Source organism: Neovison vison, chromosome 6 (genome assembly GCF_020171115.1).
Source record: "Neovison vison isolate M4711 chromosome 6, ASM_NN_V1, whole genome shotgun sequence".
Taxonomy (NCBI): Eukaryota; Metazoa; Chordata; class Mammalia; order Carnivora; family Mustelidae; genus Neogale; species Neogale vison.
Window position 1 is genome coordinate 87,185,698 of NC_058096.1, and position 7,777 is coordinate 87,193,474.

A 7,777-nucleotide genomic window follows, 5' to 3' on the forward strand; every position below is an offset into this window, starting at 1 on the left:
GTGTGTGTAGTTACAAATTTTAAAGATCTAAGAATATTTGCAGTTTATAAATAATAAACTTAAAATATACTTTGTGGTAAATTCCATATAACCAGTTGACTCTTCCAGTATGCTTGCATTGTTTTTTGCTGAACTCTTATCTATATAGCCAAACCATAGTTGTGAATGACAAAAGTAAAGTTTAAACATAAATATTGGTTGATATTTTCATTTACATTGACAAATAAAACAAAAACAAGATAATGAAAATATGTTTGGAACTTTATTAGTTCTTCAGTGATGTGAGCAACTGTTTTATCAAATGAGATAATAGTATTAAAACTTGCAAGGCTATTTCCTTGAGTTTTTGTGCTATTCACAATATGACTATACACATACCTACTTTTGAATTTACTCTGTACTCTTAAAATTCTTTTCATCACTTTCTTAAGTATAGACCATCAACAAAACAGTAAACCAAGCCCTGTTCTGTGGTCTTTACAGTGTTAAGAATCCCACAATGGCTTATTTTTAACAATGTGGTCCCTGAACATAGAGTTGAGAAAAGATGGGAAGTAGCACACCTTTATGTAGTATCTCCATCCCTACACATGCAATAGCAGAAATCAGCTCAACAGCATATATGGTAGAAAGATATAGTAAAAGTATTAAGTGATTATAAAATTTCACTATACTTGTGTTTCTTTAACTCAGCAAATGCTCACAAATGCGTGAAATTTTAACAATCAAATGGCTCCAGTACACCAGCAAGGAGTATTTAGCAAAATGAACTCTTTTTTTTTTTTTAAGATTTTATTTATTTGACAGACAGAGATCACAAGTAGGCAGAGAGACAGGCAGAGAGAGAGAGGAGGAAGCAGGCTCCCTGCCAAGCAGAGAGTCCAAAGCGGAACTCGATCCCAAGACCCTGAGATCATGACCTGAGCCAAGGCAGAGGCTTAACCCACTGAGCCACCCAGGTGCCCCACAAAATAAACTCTTAAGGAAAATTTGTTACTGCACATCTCAGTTCTGGTTCTAAGATTTTGTAAGTGATGGTGTTCTTAGAGCTGACTTGGTTAAGAAATAGGAAATTTTTTCATAGGTTCAGGAAGAACAAAATGATGTTCAGATTTTTATCCAGAGGTCCAGAGTTTTGGCCCTAGGTTCCTTGTTTTACTTTCAGAGTCTAGAAATACCTAGTCTACTTGATGGACAAAATTCTTTTACTTTGGGTATTCTTACCTGAAATTTAGTCATTCTGAAGGAACAGATGCTCTCTACATTCAAAATATTCTGGTTAATCTAATAGTTTGTAATCTAAATTTTGCCACAATAATTTAAATGGCACACTTTCTAATGCCTTTATTCATGCCGAAGTACAATTAATGATGTCTGCATTGCTTTGTGTGTGGATATCTAGCGTCTTTGATTCTGTTTCTTGTTTCAAGATGTTGACTATAAAATCCACCTGGACAAATTTTGGATACTATATGTAGTTGACGTTCTAGTTAGCCTTCAGTTAAAAAATCATCAAATAAATATATGAATAAGTGGCAACACAGTTGTTTCTCTTGACCTGGTAGGGTCCTAGCAAAACATATGTTCTATGGGGTTGATATTTCATATTAACTGGAACCAGGAGCCCAAGTCATATGTTTGTCCCTCATCTTCATTACTTGAAAGTAAGTTAATCATTTTGCCTTACCATTTTGTATAGACTAGTTCCAATATTAAATATTTAGTCTCATCAAAGTATCCTGTTTTCTGAATATTTCTCAACTGAATTCTATACTTGTGTAATAATTGTTGATATCTTTATGATCAAAGACTCATAAAGCCTACTCATATGCCTTAATGCTCTTTTGCTTCATTTATCAAAAATATTTCAAGCCCCAATAATGTAGGAAATGGGAGGTCAAGAATGGGAGTCACAAACATGATTAAGTTACGATCAATGTCTTTTAAGACTTGACAGAATGATGATGAGAGAGATAAAGGCACATGAACAGACTATGAAATGTAGTAGGTGCTAGTACAGGACTGTGGACAAACTGTTCTACAAAAAGACTTTGAAGCAGCAGATTTCATTTTATCATGCAGGCTACCCTCCATTTAAAAGGGAATTATAAAAGGAAAAAATGGGGTTCTTAGGTTTAAGAAAGGAAATACTTCCCTAGATATTTTAAAACACTTATTATCTTTCAGGTTCTGAAGGAGTTAAGATTTTGTTTTTGTTTTTATCTTGTACATAATGTTTAGTATAAGTCATTCAAGACTATATATTAGTATTTTGATTCCTATTTTTAAAGTTAAAGATAAAACTATTAATAATCTTTTCAAAAGTCCAGAGTCTCGGAATAATTGAAGCAGTGTTCCATTTCTAAGTAAATATTAGTGTTTTTCAGATACTGGTAGGCACCTACTAAATGGAAGTTATACACAGAAGTAATAAATAACAGGAGAGAAGAAATGAAGGATAGGCATGGAGAGAGATCTCCCACACTGAAAGAATAGTTCATTAAATCATAGCTATTTATATTTCAAAGTGCAGCACCAATATAATTAGGCAACTAATATTATATTGTATTAGAAACTGAATTAAGCTTGTAAATTATATGTTTTACTTTCTGGCCTATGCAGGAGAAACTTCCACATTGAGCATTTCAGTTTAGGGGCAAATTTTAAATTTATCAATACTATTTTCATTATATTAACCTATTCTTTATTCTTAGGGATCTTTCCTGACAAAATTTGCTGTCACCGCTCAACTGCAATGTTAACACAAACTATATCACCTATGTTTCATCTGTCTTTATCTATTTGTCAATCTGTCATCTATATCTGTCTGTCTACCTACCTACTGACCTATCTATCTGATGATCTGTCATCAGTCATTGTCTCTCTTTGCTTCAGCCTCCTTGTCCCTCTCTTACCTATCTCTGCTTCTAATTTCTCTTATTCTGGCTAGCACTGTCTCTAAAACATAATTTTCTTATTTGCCTCATAATAAGAAATTAAATCTATTCTTATCAGTTGATTGGATGAGATTATATAGTAACTGAAGCAAAAAAAAAATACTATGCTGAAATATAGAGTCTGTGAAATTCATTAAGTATTCTAACAATCTAACAACCCCTCTTTCACAAATAGACTCCCCAGACAGAGAGTTAGCATCAGTGAAACTAAAATTTACTGAGCCCTTAGTATGTGCCAAGAACTCCGCTAGGCATTACTGACCCAGTCCTCACAACAGAAACATACAAGGATCTGTATCTGTCTGTAAGAAATAGGAACAGAGAGGTTAAGCATCTTATCTAAGTTCCAAAAGTTGAGGAGCCAGGGTTCAGACCCAGGCAGTCTGATTCTAGCGTCATTGCAATTTATTGAATTCAAGGGCTTCTTGGTGGTCTGGGTATACAAAATTTCATGCTTGGCTTCACTTACTATTTTGCTAATTGAATGCACTCTTTTATTATGGAATTCACACAAGAGATATCTTCTACTACCTAATTCACTGGTGTAGTCTATGTAAAATTATGCATATAAATATGAATTTATTTTTTAGATTTAACTTTTAAGGGACACACAACTTGAAATATTCCATATGTGAAATTTGTTGAATTACACATGACTTTATATTGAAATATTAACATTTCATTATATTAATATCATACTAATCAATGTAATTAATGACATTGCATTGATATTTATGTAAGATATACTTTTGCTGATTGTACATGTGAAACTATTTATTTAAGCCATAAATCAAAAAAGGATAAACCAAACTTCGGTGTAGATGATATAGGCACATGGATCAATTGGTTAAGTAAAGGAATATTATAAAAATCATTGCCAATTTTGTCTAGTAAGGTTAAAACCTTAAATAAGGTTAAACAAAAAGACATAATTGAGTGATTCTGAAATGATTCACTTGGTCCTCAATGACCTTTACCCAGGACTTTTCTAGTTCCAGTGCCATTTCTGTTCACAATTAGCACATATAAATGGGAAGTCAGCAAAATTTTAAATTGCTATGGGCTATGGATCACTGAGTCCCTAGGGAATTGCTGAAATTAAAAATGTTAAATCCATGAATGTCAAGGTTCTTGAGTAATCTGCATTATAACACAAACATCATCCAAGCTGGGTAGTAATTATGTGACATGAGAAAATATTAGTAAATTATCTTTGCCAGTAGTTAATCAAACTGTGAATACAAGTCCTTTATGGCTTATTTGTTTAAACAGTTGAACAGTGATTCTTCATTACCCCCACGAATGTAAGTTCATTATTTATAACTTACAAATACGTTTTGTTCAGAAAAAAATTTAGTTTTATTAATGCTAATCAAATCTTAGAATTTACACCAGTACAAAATAAAGATATTTTTGAAGACCTAAAAAATGAAGATAGTTTTAAGGCCTGAGGCTGTTCAACAAAAATGAATGCTTAATATGCCTACTGAAAAATAGATCATCTTTTTAAAAAACTCACACTTAAGATAGGATTATAGACCTGTCTTCCTTCCTTCTTTCCTTCCTTCCTTTCCTCCCTCCCTCCATCCTTCCTTCCTTCTTTCCTTTCTAAGATTTTATTTATTTATTTGTCAGAGAGAGAGAGAGAGAATATGAACAGGGGAGAGGGGTAGAGAGAGAGGGAGAAGCAAGCTCTCTGCTGACCAGGGAGCCTGATGCAGGACTCAGTCCCAGGACTTGAGATCATGACTTGAGCTGAAGGCAGATGCTTAACCCACTGAACCACCCAGGCATCCCAGATTTCTTTAATTCTTATGGCATATTTCAACACAAACTTTCTATCTTCACCTTAATCTTGATTTTTTAAAAAAATTATGGTGAGTTAGCCATTGTATAGTACACAATTAGTCCTTGATGTGGTATTTATTGATTCATTAGTTAGGTATAACACCCAGCTTATCACAGCATGTGCCCTCATCAACACCTATCACCTTGTTGCCCCCATTCCCCCACTCTCCTCCCCTCTGAACCCCCAGATTGTTTCTTGGGGTCCATAGTTTCTCGTGATTCATCTCCTTCTCTGATTTCTCCCCCTTTGGCTTTCCCTCCCTTCTCCTATGGTCCTCCATGCTATTGCTTATGTTCCACATATGAGTGAAACCATATGATAACTATCTTTCTCTGTTTGACTTATTTCACTTATTGCCTCCAGTTCCATCCATGTCAATATAAACGGTGGGTATTCATCATTTCTGATGGCTGAATAATATTTCATTGTGTATATGTACCACATCTTCTTTATCCATTCATCCATTGAAGGATGTCCCAGCTTCTTCCACAGTTTGGCTATTGTGGCTATTTCTATGAACATTGGGGTGCATGTGACCCTTCTTTTCACTAGATCTGTATCTTTGGGGTAAATACCCAGGAGTGCAACTGCTGGGTCATAGGGTAGCTCTATTTTCAACTTTTTGAGGAGCCTCCATACTGTTTTCAGAGTGGCTGTACCAACTTGCATTCCCACCAACAGTGTAGGAGAGTTCCCCTTTCTCCACATCCTTGCCAACATTTGCTTTTCCTGTTTTGTTAATTTTTGACATTCTAACTGGTGTAAGGTGGTATCTCATTGTGGTTTTGATTTGTAATTCCCTGATGGCTAGTGATGTTGAACATTTTTTCATGTGTCTGTTAGCCATTTATATGTCTTTTTTAGAGAAGCGTCTGTTCATGTCTTCTGTATTTTTCACTAAGCTATTAGTTTTTTGGGTGTTGAGTTTGAGAAGTTCTTTATAGATCTTGGATAGCAGCACTTCATCTGTAGTGTCATCTGCAAATATCTTCTCCCATTCCGTGGACTGCCTCTTAGATTTGTTGACTGTTTCCTTCACTGTGCAGAAGCTTTTTATCTTGAAGAAGTCCCCAGAAGTTTATTTTGGCTTTTGTTTCACTTGCCTTTGGAGACAGTTGTTGTGGCCAATGTCAAAGTGGTAACTACCTAAAATCCCAATTTTTAAAACATGTGGTCATGTTTGAATTTTATTATATATACTTCTCTAGCATAAAGTATCTCTACCCTTTATAATCTTTTAGCATATACATGTAATTCTGACTTTTTATTTTTGTGTGTGTGGCTAGAAAGTATCAGAGTCTTTAAAAAATAGTACTTTAGAAGCTTGCTTAGCTCATAATAGGGGAAGTATTGACATCTGCAGTTTTGTAAACATGTCTCACAGAGTCAATGCACAAAATAGAAGATTTCTCAAAGGTCAAAGCAATTCTCATCAGTATCAAAGAATGATAGAGTTGTATGGGATAAATGTGGAGATACTGAATTTAGGTACCATGTGTTTTACAAGGTAGAAGGCAAGATCTGCTGACTCCAACTCCTTTTCTTTCTCTTGGTCACCTTTTTCTTTTTTTTAATTTTTTAAAAATTTTTTATATTGGTCTTTTTATATAGATATTTTCCAGTCATAAAACTTCATTGTTGAAGCCTGTTTCTGCAGCTGTTTTTTAAAATGTGTGTCTAAATTATATGTTTTCTTCTTATTGGCAATTTTATTGCAGAAAATCTCTGATTTTAATTAAATGTTGTTTCTAGTCTTATTTATAATTTTCTTTTCAAAAAAGGAATTATAATTATTGTGTCTATGCAAGAGACTTTTCCTGAATTGCCACTTTTAGATGTTAAAAAAAATGTATTTGGATGTATTATGTTTTTCTTGAAGTAAATACTGCTTGTCTTATGTATCACTCATTTTTACATTTGGAAATCTAATGAAACTTACATCAGTATCTCCAAAATAAATGTAAATGATAATGAAGCATTCTTTTATTTAGTTCCATCAGAAGCCAGGATTCATTGAGTAATGTTCTTTTTAAATACCACGTGCTTAGAATAAAAATATATTTACAAGCAAGAAAGTTGTGGGGAACCAAGACTAAGAGATCTAATATTAGTTATCTTTCCTCCTTACTTCACTTTTAGGTTCTTAGTAGATATCAAGTGGAGGATTCAAATTTTTTGTATGTAATCAGTCTGATGAGATTATTTTGACTAAGTTGTCTGGGCAATAAAACAAATTAATTAATATAAGTGATTGGCAGAATATTTAGTCAGGACATTTTTAGATATAGCGCCATTATCTCCAGAGGCATTTCTAGACTTATGTTTGTATATTACATAATACTATAAATATTATTTTGATTAGAAAGGATTTGATGTGGTTAAAACCCTACTTTAATGATATCATTTGGGTTTTGAGAATCTCATGTTTTCTAACTTCTCCAATATTTTATTTCTCATGTTTTTCTTCCTTATGAGAAAACTTTTATTTTTTTCTCCTCTTCTACTCGATTTATTCTTTTCCATTTCTTGGCTTTGTGCCCTTGGCCTTGGCCTTCAAAGTCCTCCTTTATTTCATTTGCCACGTTGGTTACAGATTTTCTGCCTGTGCTCTTAGAACCCGTGTGATTGTCATTCAAATCCTTTGCTTGAATTTGCAGTACAGCATAACAGGCACTAAAAGGCTTTGATACATCTATTATTAATAGGAACTAAAAAGATGCCAAGAAAATCTAAAATCAGTGTTTCTATAAAACAGGGAGTCATGGAGGTGAAAAACCAACAATGGGTATTACAGGAATAAAGTGAATTGGTCAACTCAAGAAATCCGGATCTAAACATTTTTATGCAAAGATAGCATTATGAAAGAGTTTCTGTCTTACTAAGGTGTAATGTTATTTATCCATGTATTAGAATGCAAAATATATTTTGAAGATTTATTTATCTTTATTTGAGAGAGAGAGAAAGAGAGAGG